The 15,788-nt window shown below is 43.7% G+C and overlaps 1 pseudogene; it reads left to right on the forward strand.

The window, feature by feature from the left end:
• Positions 1–12,657: 12,657 nt before the first annotated feature.
• On the forward strand, positions 12,658–13,304 carry LOC101518413 (14-3-3 protein zeta/delta-like; annotated as a pseudogene).
• The last annotated feature ends 2,484 nt before the right edge of the window (positions 13,305–15,788 follow it).

Below are 15,788 nucleotides of genomic sequence, written 5' to 3' on the forward strand. Positions count from 1 at the left end.
GAACTGTGCATGTGCTGAGCTCGCGAGAACTCAGAGTTCCGTGGAATCGTACGGGTCAAAATAGGTCCATGTGGCACTCAGACCTAACATCCAACAGGTTCCAGCAAGATCAGCGCCACCAACAACCTAACTATATAGGATACCTGGTGTCTCTCTAATCCTGGGACCTGCTCCTACCGGAAGTGGGAGAAAGGTTGTACAGGCAACGGTGCAGCCTCAGCACAGTATCACAGGAGGTGGAGATTGGTGAGCCAGGAGTTGGGGCTACGGAGTTCTTGGTGGAAATCTAACATAAGAACCCAGACCTGGAACTCACTGGAGGTTGTGGCACAAGTGGGTGCAAGCAAAGAGCTGGGTACCAACTACAATAAGTAAACTCAAACTGTAGACCTGTGGGTGACACAGCTTAGAAACCTGCCCAAGAAGACTTTGCTAACCAGAAGTACAATGACCAAGAACAAAAGGAGAGACAAAGGCACAATGAATATTACTGAAAACTCCCCTGCAAAGGAGTAAAACCCTATGCCAACCTCAGAGTTAGCTGAGGAAGACATTGAGAAAATGGGGCACACAGAATTCAGAAAACTCATTTTAAAGCTTCTGATCAACAATGAGAAGCACATACAAGAGTTCAAAAAAATTTAAGGAATATTTTACACAAGCAGTAGCAGCAATAAAGCAAATCAAGGCTGATATATTAGAAGTTAAGAACACAGTAGAGCAAATTAAAAATACAGTGGAGAGTCTCCAAAATAGAATGAAGCAAGCAGAAGAAAGAATCTTAGAATTGGAAGGTATTTCCTGTCATCAGGGGAAAGCAAACAAAAAGCTGGAAGCAGAGCTGGATCAGGCCCCTAAAAATATTCAAGAACTGAAAGACACTATTAAGAGGCCAAATATAAGAGTTATGGGAGTCCCAGAAGGTGCAGAAAGAGAAACTGGTTTTACAAATATATTTAGTGAAATAATAAAGGAAAATTTCCCTTATCTAGAGAAAGAATTGGGAAACAAGATCCAGGAGGGGCACAGAACTCCCAACAGGCTTGATCAAAAGCGATCTTCACCAAGACACATGATCATCAAGCTCTCTTCAATTGAACATAAGGAAAAGATCCTTAAATGTGCACATGAAAAAAAAAAATCAATTGACATATAAGGAATGCCAATTAAACTCACAGGAGATTTCTCACAGGAAACTCTGCAGGCAAGAAGAGAATGGAGTGACATATTCCAGATTCTAAAAGAAAAATTGGTGGCCTAGGATAAAATATCCAGCAAAGCTTTCCTTTGTCTTTGAAAATGAAATAAAATTCTTCCACAGTAAAGAAAAGTTAAAAGAATTTGCCTCTTCCAAACCTGCCCTACAAATGATGAAGTTATTCTCTTGACAGAGAAGAGGAATAGCACCTAACAAAACCAAAGGCAAATGTGAAGAACGTCCCAGTAAAATGACAACAGAAGACTAAACCAATGAACAACCCATTCCTAAAATGACAGGACCAAAGTACCACCCATACATATTAACCCTGAATGTAAATGGCTTAAGCTCAATGAAATGTCATAGATTAGTAGACTGGATTAAAAGACAAAACCCCTCTATTTGTTGTCTAGAAGAGACACATTTCACCAGCAAAAATCAGCAGAAACTATTGCATGGGTTTTGATGTTTTCTGTCAGTTTCATCTCTTCAAAACACTTTCTTCTGATTAAATCATTCAATGACTCAGATCATAGAGTAGCATCATTTTCTTCAAGAAGGTTCTTGATTTTCATTTCTTCAGCTACACATTAGTCATTTAGTAGCATGTTATTGAACTTCATGGAGTTAATTTCTTTTTTCTTCCAGATGTTGATTTTGTTTTTGTAGCTCTTCATTTAAGGGGATGTATAAAAGCTGTGTAATGGAGACATATGACTGTGTATGAAGAACTATAATAATGATATAGAGGCACTAGGTGGGTGGGGGGGAATTGGCGCTGGGATAAGTGAAATACCAGGAGCCTATGGAACTGTATCATAAAATAATAATAATAATAATAATCGTAATAAAATGGGGGAAAAGACAATGTTCTTCCTAATGTGGCTGCAGCAGATGCTCTCCACGCCCATCCATGTGCCCAGGATCTGCTGTTGCTCACAATTTTCAAACCCAAGGCTTCTTAGGGTATCTTGGGGATGCCAGGGCCTGCTGGGCTGCATTGAGCAATTCTTAACACTATGAGGAGATGGATTTGGTACATAAATATCCCAGCTTTGTTAGCCCTGAGAGGATACCAAGACATGAGCATGCTTCAGAATGTTTGGGATGGCTCAGCATGATAGCCTAGTGGCAAAATCCTCACCTTGCAGCTGTAGGAATCCCATATGGGCTCCAGTTCATGTCACAGCTGCTCCACTTCCCATCCAGCTCCCTGCTTGTGGCCTGGGAGGGCAGTCGAGGACGGCCCAAGACCTTGGTATCCTGCAACGGCGTGGGAGAACTGCAAGAGACTCCTGGCTCCGGGCTTCTGGCTTTGGATTGGCTCAGCTCCGGCCATTGCAGCCACTTAGGGGGTGAACCAGTGGATGGGGGAATCTTCTGTCTCTTCTCAATAGCCTTTCTAATGAAAAATAAAATAAATCTTAACCATTTATGAAAAGTGGAATTAAAACATAAACTTGTTTTGTTGCAAACCTTACATTAGTTTTTTCTTCCCCAAGGAAATGTGTATTAGGAAACACCTATGCATAGATTTTAAAACTTTCTCTACCAAGAGAAACTTCTTTCAGATCTGTTTAACATGGTTATCTTGAAGAACTTGCAGGTTCTCAGAGTGCCCCCAGTGGGGTGGAAATTTGGTTGTTTACACAGATCATCTATTGATTAACACAAGGTTTTTGCTTTCTTCCTTCCCTTCTCTTACATACCCTCTCTCATAGGCTCGCTTTCTGGGGTCGTTTCCCTTATAAACAATAGATCATTTTATAGGAACTGTTGTTTAGGGAGTGGAGGGGTTAAAGGGAAACTAGATTATCAGCTGACAATCAGAAGTCATCAGACTTAAAATCTTTGTGCAGTACTTGCCTTTCATCCACATTATGAGACGTAAAACAGCTGTGGTCTAGTTGGCAGTCAGGTTCACTTACATTGGGTGGTAATACTGTTCCCACCCTTACACCTGCATAGTCTCCCACTAACTGATGTTATGTTTACTATGAGGTTAAATATTTTATGCATAGTGTATCATTTTGCAATTTTTATTTTTGTGTATTTTTGTTACAAAAGTTTTAAATTACATACAAGTAATTTGGAAGTATTTTTAAATTGGGAAATGTGCTAATTTTTCTCCGGTCAGTAAAAACTATTACCATGTTCTAGAATGCCACTTTTAGCTCCTGTGAAAAAGATAGAAAAACTCAGTTGCCTTCTACTATAGAGAATCAAGCTTACAGTGCAGTGACAAATGTACATGAAAAGCTTAGCAAGTCTATGCAGGAGTCTGTCTAGCCTTGAATATGATAGGCTTTTTCATTTCTCCTTTGTATAAATGAAGTATTAATTTAATGGGCTGTTATTCACAGATTTATCACTTATTCAGGAAGATAATTTAAAAATAATGAGCTTTTATATTAACTTAAATTATCAATTGTATGTTAATGTGTCAGACCAAAGACTTAGTTATCTTAAATAGATTTTTATCTGGCATTTTAGAAGGAATTAAGAACACTGGTTGATAAAAAAATTTATTTTAAGCTAAAAGTTATAGTAATAAGACTTTGTAAGCGCTGTGAACATTTATAGGAAAAATTGCTTTTAAATCTACAACGATAGAAAGGGCACATCAAGTTACATAAATAGGAGATATCGGGGACACTGGACACAACTCAGTATGTAATAACAACAAGTGATTACCAAGCCTAAAGGATCATGTGTTTATTTGAAATTAGAGACAAAAAGCAAGAGAGAAATATCTTCCACCTGCTGATTTCCTTTCTCCCCAGATGACCAGCAGTGGGCCACACCAAAACCAGCAGCTTCATTCAGGTCTCCCATGTGAATTGCAGCCATCCAAACAATTGAGCCAGCTTTGGCTGGAAATTAGCAGAGAGCTGGACTGGAAGTGGAGCAGCTGGATCACAAACCAGTGTCCATGTGGGATGCTGGCATCACAGGCAGTAACTTTATGCACTACACCACAACACCTGCCCCATCCCATTTATTTATCTTGTTGGCCTACAGAAAGTGGGGATTGTGAAATCTTTGCTGTAAGCAGTTATCTCAGGCACTGAGAATATAGATGAAAAAAAGCTTGAGAAAAGCAGTTCAGTCGCCTAATGAATGTTTTGCAGGATTAAGATAGTGCTTGCTTTATCCCTTTCTTTGTATAAAAATTTCAGCTATTAAATGCTGTATATTAATATTTTAAAATTTGTTGTAAATTATTCTGCTCCATAGATTACTTAAGAATAACGATAGGGCCTGGTGTGATAGCCAAGTGGCTAAATCCTCTGCTTACATGGGCTGGGATCCCAGAAGAGTGCTGATTTGTGTCCTGGCTGCTCCACTTCTCATCCAGCTCCCTGCTTGTGACCTGGGAAAGCAGGCCTTGGGACCCTGCACCGGTGTGGGAGACCCAGAAGAGGCTCCAGGCTCCTTGGTTCAGATTGGCTGAGCTCGGACCAAGGTGGCCATTTTGGGAGTGAGCCAGTGAACACAAAGTCTTTCTGTACCTCCTCTCTGTAAATATGACTTTCCAATTTAAAAAAATCTTCAAAGAAAAAGGGAATAATGATTAAACATAAAGACCTTTACAGGTTAACCCATCCAGCTCCCTGCCTCTGGCCTGGGAAAGTAGTCAAGGATGGCCCAGGGGCTTGGGACCCTGCACACATGTGGGAGACCTGGGAGAAGCTCCTGGCTCCTGGCTTCAGATGGGCTCAGTTTAGCTCTGGCTGTTGCAGCCACTTGGGGAGTGAGCCAGTGCGTGAAAGATTTTTCTCTGTCTCTCCTTCTCTCTGTAAATCTGACTTTCCAATAAAAAATAAATGAATCTTTTTTAAAATTGTCAATAAAGATTATGTAATTTATATATGGAAACCCAGAATCATCTATATATAATACAAATTATTAGAATGAGAGTAGCAAATATGTTAGCTAAGAAATCAACTTTTAAGTTTTTTAAAATACCAGCCATGAAACTAAAAAAAATAGAATTTTTAACATATGCAATTTTTCAGTCCAACTAAGAACATGCATATATGCCTCCTGGAAATAAATCTAACAAAAATATGCAAAGATCTCCCCCCACCCCCCGCTTTTCTTTACAAGCCATTTTTGGAAAAGCTTTCAAAGATCCACTGAAACTTTTTTTTTTTTTAATTTATTTTATTGGAAACTCAGATTTACAGAGAGAAGTAGAGACAGAGAGAGAAAGATCTTCTGTCCACTGGCTCACTCCCCCAAGTGGCCACAATGGCTGGAGCCAAGCTGACCCGAAGCCAGGAGCCAGGAGCTACTTTTGGGTTTCCCACACGGGCTCAGGGATCCTGGGGCAAGCAAGCCAAGGACTTCAGTCACTGGAGTACCATGCCGGGCCCCACTGAAAGCTCTAAAAGAAACTTCACTAAATAGGGAGAGTTATCTTGTTTATGATTGAAAAGCTTCATTTTATAAAGGCATCTGTTTTATGATTGTGCAATTGAGTACTTCCTGTCAAGATCTCAAAAAAAAAAGGCCGTTTTCTTTGTTTTGATTTATTTTGGAGCCTGGTAGTCTGTTTCTTAAATTTAGTTAAGAGCCAGGAAATCCAAGCCTCTTGCTATGGTTTGAGTAATAGGTTGGAAGTCCCTCAAAGACTCAAGTGTTAAGGGCTTAAGCTCTAAAAAGTCTTATGTCAGTGGATTCAAGATGAAAATCCAATTGTGGGGGGCCTGGCACAGTAGCCTAGCGGCTAAAGTTCTCGCATTGCATGTGCCGCGATCCCATATCAGCACTGGTTCGTATCCCAGCTGCCCCACTTTCCCTCCAGCTCCATGCTTGTGACCTGGGAAAAGCAGTGGAGGACGGCCCAAAGCCTTGGGATCCTGCATCCATGTGGGAGACCTGGAAGAGGCTCCTGGCTCATGACTTTGGATCGGCTCAGCTCTGGCCGTTGCGGCCACTTAGGGAGTGAATCAACAGACAGAAGATCTTCCTCTCTGTCTCTCCTCCTCTGTATATCTACTTTTCCAATAAAAGTAAATAAATCTTTTTTTAAAAAATTCAATTGTGATATCTAAAGGTGGGGCCTTGGAAAGTGTTTGGATTGGATGAGATTGTAAGGGTGAAACCCAAGGTTGAATTATGACGGATTTATAAGGAAAAGTCACAAACATGGGGACCTTTGGCCCACGAGCCATGAAGACCTGCGAGATCATGTGTATGGCCCTGCTAAGGCAACTGCAGACAGGACCAGATAAAAATTTTAAGTTACTACTGTTGTGTGATCCATAAATGATGCTGTGCATCCCCAGATGACTCTAGGCAGAACAAGTTTCTCCAGCTCAGGTGCAGGATGCATGATGGCCTTGGCTCTGTGTCTGCTTCTTGACTGACTGTATGACCCCTCTGCTTGCCTCCTGCCATCCATGGCCCTCATCAACTGCCAGGCTAATGGGGTCACCTGATCTGGGACTTCATGCCTCCAACACTAAGCCAAAAATAAACTTCCCTAAGTGACTTCTTGAAAGTAATTCAGTGGCAGTAATGGAAGGCTGACTATGGCACCACATGTATTAATTCAAAGCCTGCAGGAGGCAGATGCCAAAATATGGTTGGAGTAGAGGTGAGAGAGGAGAGAGAGGCAAGCAGTGTTAAGGCAGGATCTTCTCCCTGATGAGATCTGATGTCTCTGGAAGGAAGATCTTCAGCCTTCCAGTACCACTCTGTGAAAGCTGTGGCCTACCCAACCAGGAGTTCCATCCAGAGATTATGGAGAAATGGCCAGGTTTTAGTACTTCTGCTTGCTCCGGCATTTGCTGACTGCCTGGGGAGAGCATGACTTCAGTTCAAATTGCTACAGCAGATCCTGGAGGAATCTTTCCTGGGAGCTGGTAATTATGTCCACCCTTCAGGACAGATACACTCAAAGGGAGAACTGAGTAGGGCACTTATTATTAAATGTTCTTAAAGACTGCAATATATTTAATCTGTGGTGTGTATTGTTATTCAGCTAAAGAGGAAGTATTAATGGTACCAGGACAGAAAAACAGAATATGTAGAGACTATATTGTGATCTCAGGGCAGAGAAGTATTCTTAGGGTTTTTAAAATTTTTTATTTATTGGGCCCGGCAGCGTGGCCTAGTGGCTAAGGTCCTTGCCTTGAACGTGCCCCAGGATCCCATATGGGCGCTGGTTCTAATCCCAGCAGCTCCACTTCCCATCCAGCTCCCTGCTTGTTGCCTGAGAAAGCAGTCGAGGACGGCCCAAAGCTTTGGGACCCTGCACCCACGTGGGAGACCTGGGAGAAGCTCCTGGCTCCTGGCTTCGGATCAGCACAGCACTGGCCGTTGAGCTCACTTGGGGAGTGAATCATCGGACGGAAGATCTTCCTCTCTGTCTCTCCTCCTCTCTGTATATCTGACTTTGTAATTGAAAAAATCTTAAAAAAAAAAAGAAAAAGAAAAATTGAATAAAACATTTTAAAAATCTACCAATGGCTGGTACACATTTGGGTTGTTTCAACTTGGAGCTATTAGCATTAAGACTGCTATGAATATATATTCATAAGTTTTTTATGAAAATACTTTTTAAAAATTATTTGTTTGTTTAAAAGTCAGAGTTCTAGAGAGAGGAAGAAAGGAAGAGAGGTTTTTATCAAGTCGTTCACTCCCCAGGTGGCAGCAGTGGTCAAGGCTGAACAAGTCCAAAGCCAAGAGCCACGAGCTTCTCCCAAGTCTCCCGCAGGGTGGCAGGAGTCCAGGAACTCAGACCGTCTTCTGCTGCTTTTCCCAGGCCTTTAGTAGTGAGCTGTAGCAGCGATGGGATGTGGCATATAGGGTGCTGGCATTCCATGAAATGGCTTTACCCACCATGCCACAATCCTGGCCTCCTGGAACTAACCTTTAAAACAAGCTAAAGTAATTAATATATAGTCAAATTAAAAATAAGGAAGCAGTATAATTAGATTTGGGAATGTTTTAATCAAGAGCCAGAAACTCTATCCAGCTCTCCTCAGTACTTAGCCGATCATCTGCTGCGTCCCAGATACATTAAGCTGGGTTGAAAGCACATCATAGCTAGAATGTGAGCCAAGCACTCTGCTACGGAAAAACAATACCTAAATAACAATGCATTAAAATGTTAGCTCCAGGATTCATTTTTAAAATATTTACCTTTTCATATTTTATTGAAAGGCAGATTTACAGAGAGAAGGAGAGACAGAGAGAAAGATCTTCCATCCTCTGGTTCACTCCCCAAATGGCCACATCGGCTGGGGCTGGGCCAGACCAAAGCCAGGAGCTCCTTCCAAGTCCTCTACTGCTTCCATAGAGACACAAGCAGAGAGCAGCCGAGATGTGAACCAGTGTGCTCATATGGGGGGACGCTGGTGTTGCAGATGGTGACTTAACCAGCTACACCTCAGTGCTGCCCCCCAGGATCATTTTTAATATACCTCATAATTCATTGTTGTATTAGTGTAGTCATCATAACATATATACATGTCCTCTGGCCTCCTTTGGTAAAAACTTTGTGATTGGGTTTGGCAGGGAAAACAGTTTTTAAAAAAATTGCCAAGTAGCCCCAGCTGTAGGCAATTGCCTAGGTTGCCTTGTACCTAGGCCATGTTACACAACTGGCAGAAAAGCAGCCAGTAGCTGGTAGGCATTCTGAGTCTAGTTAATGCTATATTGGTGTTAACTATACCAGTGGTTTTTTTGTTGTTGTTGTTGTTTGTTTGTTTGTTTGTTTTTAAAGGATTGGGAACTCTGGACTGGGACACGCCACACCAGCACTGGGGATGGGAGAAGGCTGTGTGGAGCCAGGCTATAGTATCTGTTGACATATGCAAGGGTTAACACTAAGCCATGCCAAACAGTTGCCGTCCCTGCTGGCACACATGAGATTCAGGGCTGGGAGCAGACCTTGTCAGGAACTTGGTGTACTCCCCTACTAGGCTACAGCTCTGGCTGGAAAGCAGACGAGCCAGGGCTAGGAATGGGCTAGGCCAGCCGGGGTACAGTACTAGTCAGCATTTTTATTCACCAAATCTAGGGTCAGACTGGACTGAGCTGGTCCACAGCACCCGCTGTCACACATGAGACCCAAGACAGGTTATGGGTCATGCCCAGCTAGGCAACGCTGCAACACCCACCAGAGAGAGCTGAGACTGTGGGGTGGGCCATGTGAGGCTGAGCTAAAGCCACCTGCCAGCATGCACAAGACCCAAGGCTTGGAACAGGCCTGGTAGCGTCACTCTGGGGACTCCCCTGCTGGGCTGCTAGCAGCCACCAGTATGTGTGTGGGCTGGGGGCAGGTCACACTGGGCTAGGCTCCAGCATCTGATGATAATCCTGAAAGCCAGGATGGAATAGGCCAGTTTAGACTGTGGTACCTGTCAGATAACATGAGAGTCAGATCTGCGGGTGGACCAGGCTGGGCTAGGCTGCAGTACGTGCCAGTGAGTGCCCCAGAACTGGGGGCTGGCCATATAGTCCGGGTAGCAACACCCATAGGCACATGTGAAATCCATTGCTAGGAGTGAGCCTGGTAAGGAAAACTGGGGAACTCCCCTACTAGGCTACAGCTCCCACTGGTGAGTATGGGAGTCAGGGCTGGGAGCAGGCTAGACCAGGCTAGATTGCAGCACCCTTTGGTATATGTATGAGCTGGGTCTGGGGGAGGGCTGGGCAGGGTCAGTCCACTGCACACACTGGCACGAGTGAGAGTCAGGATGAAGTGTAAGCCATGCCAGACTGGCCACAGTGCCAGTCAGTTCACACGAGGGCTGGAGGTGGGCCAGGGTGTGCTAGGCTGTAGCACCAGCTGGCAAGTACTAGGAATGTGCGTCATGTCACGCTGGACCACAGTACCCCCTGGCAGGTGCAAGATCTGGGCCTAGGAGCATGCCTGGCAGGGGAACTGTGAGCACTCCCCTGCCAGGCTGTACCTATCACTGGTGAGCGTAAGAACTGGGGCTGGGGCAGGCCAGGCTAGATAAGGCAACGGTACTTGTTGGCATACATGAGGGCTGGGTCTAGGGGTGAGGTGAGCTGAGGTAAGCTGCAGCTCCCATGGGCATGCACAAGAGCCAGATGGTATACAGGCTAAGCCGGGCTAGCCCGCAGCAGAGGCTGGCACACACAAAATCCAGATCTGAAGGGCAGGCCTGGTGGGGATTATAGAAGGTCATCATGACTAGGCCATGGCACCTGCCCGTGTGCATGAAGACTGGTCTATGGTGGGCTGGCTGAGCTGGGCTGTAACACCCATCAGTGTGTGAGATATCGGGCTGGTGTGGAACTGACCAGGCAGGCAGCTTGCATCCAATGGTATATGCGTTAGTTGGTGCAGGTGACAGACCACACCTGACCCTACAGTGACTGGTGAACGTAAGAGTCAAGTTTGAGGTCACTTCAGGTGAGCTTTCTTGGAGAACTGCCTGACTAGACCACTGGTCTCAGACCCTGGCCTCAGGGAAATATCATAGGATGTGTGGTCTGACCTTGGAACGCATGTATTGGGACTAGGCCTCCTCAGTGGCTGATTCCTGTGCAGTGGACAGCATGTCCAGATGCACATGGAGGACATGATGGCCAGCTCATCTAGGATAATAAAGGATGTCAACTGCTTTGTCAGAGGGTGGAAAGCAGAACTGGTTGGCCAATTCTGACCAAACTTTGCTGCATGTTCCTGGGCCTTTGGGTCCGCTAATGTGGATTTTGTCAACCCATAATCCTTGGAAGGATTTCCTCAGTCCTGGAGCAGTGAAATCAACAAGTTCTCAGAGCTATCAAAACCTTTCAAGTAACACCTTCAGAACATTCTACTCCACATCGGAGTCTCTAAGGTCTCATCAAAGGACCATTCCCTATCCGCTGGTGCTAATGTAGTTTGACAGCAAGCAGTGGCTCCACCCACCTTTCTTTGTACCTGAATCTCCCCACCCTGATCAGAGGCTCACATGAGCCTTCATCCCTCTAAACTGTGAATAATATTAAAAATAAAATTAAAAACAATACTGTAAGGATACCAGTACAATGACACAGTTGGTTAATCATCTGCCTATAAGCTCTGGCATCCTATATGAGTGCCAGTTACTGTCCTGGCTGCTCCACTTCCCATCCAGCTCATTGCTTGTGGCCTGGGAAAGCAGTGGAGAATGGCCCAAGGACTTGGAATCCTGTACCCACGTGGAAGACCTAGAAGAAGCTGCTGGCACCTAGCATCAGATCAGCTTAGCTCTGGCCATCGTGATCATTTGGGGAGTGAATCAACAGATCTTTCTCTCTTTTTTTTTTAAGATTTATTTATTTTTATTACAAAGTCAGATATACAGAGAGGAGGAGAGACAGAGAGGAAGATCTTCCGTCCAATGATTCACTCCCCAAGTGAGCTGCAACGGCTGGTGCTGCGCCGATCTGAAGCCAGGAACCTCTTCCGGGTCTCCCACGTGGGTGCAGGGTCCCAAAGCTTTGGGCCGTCCTTGACTGCGTTCCCAGGCCACAAGCAGGGAGCTGGATGGGAAGTGGAACTGCTGGGATTAGAACCAGCGCCCATATGGGATCCCGGCACGTTCAAGGCGAGGACTTTAGCCGCTAGGCCACGCCGCCGGGCCGCAACAGATCTTTCTCTATGTATCTCCTTCTCTCTGTGAATCTGCCTTTCCAATAAAAGTAAATCATTAAAAAAAAACTGCAAGTAGAAGCTTGAGCTATTCTCATGTCTGTCTCATGGGCTCATCCACTCTTTCCAATTTCATTCACATCTACACTACCATTTGTCTAGTACAGCCAAGTCTGAGGTTTTTCCTTCTTTTCTGTTGTTTTAATAGGGTTCTAGGAAGTAACTAGAGGTAAACAGACACACTAAACTACAGTGATTACCCAGAAATTTTGTAATGTAAGCAGATTTGAGATTTCCTATTACCTGTAGCTGAAATTCATCCTGGCTTGACAAAGATATCAACAGTGTTTTCCAACAGAAAAATTTTTGATAAATGATATTTTTATTTGAAAGTCAGATTTACAGAGAGGAGAGGCAGAGAGAGATAGAGATAAAGAGAGAGAGCTCTATCCTCTGGTTCACTCCGCAAACAGGGTTGGGCTTAGCCCTCCTTCTATAGCAGCCAACACATACACCAGTGGATCCAGAGGTCTATCCTGCCCCAGTGTTCAACTGTCATGGAAATCAGTGGATGTTGTGGTCCAGCCCAGCCCAGCTTTGCCTCGCAGGCACTGTAGCCTAGTTGGGGTGACCCCACAGAACCCCAACCCTGCCTCGCCACCGCCACCGCTGCCCAGAGCCTGAGAAGCCGCTGTCTTTCCGTCCATCTGTCTGTCACCACCAACTCCAGACACAAACCATTCTGTCATGGATAAAATGAGGTGGTGCAGAAGACCAAACTGGCCTAGCAGGCAGACCGATATGACGGCGTGGCAACCTGCATGAAGTCTGTAACCGGGCAAGGAGTCGATACGACGGCATGGCAACCTGCATGAAGTCTGTAACCGGGCAAGGAGTCGAGTTATCTAATGAGGAGAGGAACCTCCTCTCTGTTGCCTATAAAAATGTCATAGGAGCCCGAAGGTCATCATGGAGGGTTGTCTCAAGCATAGAGCAAAAGAACGAAGGTGCTGAGAACAAGCAGCAGATGGCTCATGGATACAGGGAGAAAATTGAGAGTGAGCTAAGAGATACCTGTAAGGGTGTGCTGTCTCTTTTGGAAAAGTTCTTAATCCTCAATGCTTCACAAGCAGAGCAAGGTCTTCTATTTGAAAATGAAAGGAAACTACTGCCGTTAACTGGCCGAGGTCGCTGCTAGTGACGACAAGCAGGAGATTGTGGACCCGTCCCAACGGGCATACCAACAAGCTTTTGAAATCAGCTAAACAGAGATGCAGCCCATGCATCCCATCTGATTGAACCTGGCCCTTAACTTCTCTGTGTTCTATTACAAGATTCTGAATTCCCCCGAAAAAACACCTGCTCTGTGGCAAAGATGGCTTTTGATGAAACCATTGCAAAGACAGCACACTAATAATGCAGTTACTGAGAGACAACTTGACATTGTGGGCATCTGATACCCAAGGAGGTGAAGCTGAAGGAGAAGGAGGGGAATATTAACCAGCCTTCTGGCACTTGTCTGCGTCATGCTAAAACTTACACAGCGGGCCGTTTATCATCCATGCTGTTCCACAAATGGTTTTTTTGTTTTGTTTATGATTTATGATAGGTTTATGTTACTTCTATTTGAATTTCTATATTTGCCATGTGGTTTTTATGTTTAACATTAAGGGAGTAGAGCCAGTTAACATTTAGGGAGTTATCTGTTTTCATCTTGAGGTGGCCAATATGGGGATGTAGAATTTTTATACAAATTATAAATATTTGACATAGTACTTTTGGTACATTGTGGCTTCACGAGGGCCAGTGTTGAAACTGCTTCCATATCTAAGCAAAGGAAACTGCCTATACATGGGTTTGTCCTGTTGGGGAATAAACAGGAGATATTGGCTCAGTCCCACGTGTAGTTCTTGTGTCCACTGGAAGGTTTGGAGTGCTTACCTGGCTGTGGTAGAGCAGGTGCCTCAGGGGAGTGCGTGTTGAGCCAGGTGGATGTGTGGGAAGCTTGGTCGCAATGTGCACAGCTTGGACTGCAGCTGCAGGTGTGTTCCTTTAGACAAGATTGGACCCAAGTTACTCTGGATGAGGGCAGAAACAGTTCACATTCCATTATTTGTAAAGTTACCTGCTATTTGCTTTCATTACTTTTTGCTACACTCATTTTATTTGTATTTAAATGTTTTAGGCAACCTAAGAGCAAGTGTAAAAGTAAAGATGCAATAAAAATGAATTGCTTGATATCCATTACTTCATGTATGTCTATCAAGCACAGCCGTAAAACAAAAACCCATGTATTTAACTTTTTTTAGTTTTTTTTCTGCTTTTATGATTTTTTTTGATACTTGCCTAACATGCATGTGGTGTTAAAAAAAAATAGTTAACAGGGAAACAACTTGAGGTGATGGCTAGGTTTGTTTAATGTCTTATGAAATTTTCATGAACAATCCAAGCATAATTGTTAAGAACACAGGTGTTAAGTTCATGTAAGTGGAATAAAAGTTTTATGAATGGACTTTTCAACTACTTTATCTACAGTTTTTCATGTAAATTAGTCTTTCGGTTCTGAAACTTGGCTAGAGAAAATTGTACATTTTTGGAAATTTATTCCTTATTCCCTCTTGGCAGCTAATGGGCTTTAACCAAGTTTTAAATACAGAGTTTATCATAGTAGCAAAAGTACTACTAATGACTACCATTCCCAACTCTTATATTCCCCTCACTTCTCCCACCAAAAAGAAAAAAGGAAAAAAAATTCTGAGGGAGGGTAGGTTAATTTGAAAAAAAGTATATGTGTTCCATTTAAGATTTTGGTATATGGCATTTTCTAACTTAGGAAGCCACAAATGTTCTTGGCCCATCATGACACTGGTTAACATTGACTGTAAGTTTTGTGCTTCCAAATGACTTGATGTTTAAGAATTTCTTGTTAACTCTGAAAGCTTGCCTTTGATTTTGATCCTTTATCCTTTCAGTGTGTCAGGTGTACAAGATTACCTTCCTTTTGAAGCCGTCACTAACCCTTGTCCCTAACATGGACAAGGAAAAGGCCGCACGCTCTCTCTGGCTCCCCTCAGTGCCAGAGCCTGTGCCTCCTTTGCTGGCGTCCCACACTCTTCCCCGCATCCTCTTGAGTGCAGGAATCCTTCCTCAGTTGATGAGATTGCGCCGGTCTCCCTGTAGACACTGCCTATCCCAAATGGTCTATCACTGTCTGCCTTTAAAATCCTTTCTTCCTCTCTTCAAATAATGATGGGGCTAAATTATACCCAAAGCTCACCCTGTCAGACATTTCCTCAATACTTTGCAGAAAACACCAAACAGCAATGCCATTTTAAAAGAGGTGGGGTTTTTTGTTTGTTTGTTTGTTTTGTTTTGTTTTGTTTTTTGTTTGTTTTTCTTTTAGAATGTAAGCTCCTCAAGAGCAGGGACAGTGTTCTGTTGTGCCTAGTGCACTGTAAGTACTCCATAAATATTCATGACTGAAAAAATAAAAGAACCCCAACCCAAGCCTTCCCCCAGCCCCAGTCTTCTCACATACTGGTGAGTGTTAGAGCCTAGCCCAGCGCTGCCTGTCCCCAGCCCCACTTCTCCAGGCATCGGTATATACTGAGACCTAGTTAATGTGACCCCTCAGAATCCCAACCAGGCCACCCTCAAGCCGGAACTCTTGCATGCACCCTACTATTTCATTCTTGTTGTGTTTACTTAATGATTTGTTATGGCCTTTTTCCACAACAATATATGTGTATCTCATCTTTTCAAAGTTATATATGCCATAGTTTATCTAAACCCACTCCAAGTAGTAGTTACTTAAATTTTTCCCCCCTAAATCCTTATGCATAGCTTAGAAGTAATCCAGTAATTTCTTTTTAGATAAGCAGGAAGTTATTACTTGGTTAAGAAATGTTTGTTTTTCAGGTTTATTGTTTGTTTGTTTGTAGTGTTTATTTGAAAGGCAAGGCTACATCTATGTACTGGTCCACT

The sequence above is a fragment of the Ochotona princeps genome, chromosome 25 (genome assembly GCF_030435755.1).
Source record: "Ochotona princeps isolate mOchPri1 chromosome 25, mOchPri1.hap1, whole genome shotgun sequence".
Classification (NCBI taxonomy): Eukaryota; Metazoa; Chordata; class Mammalia; order Lagomorpha; family Ochotonidae; genus Ochotona; species Ochotona princeps.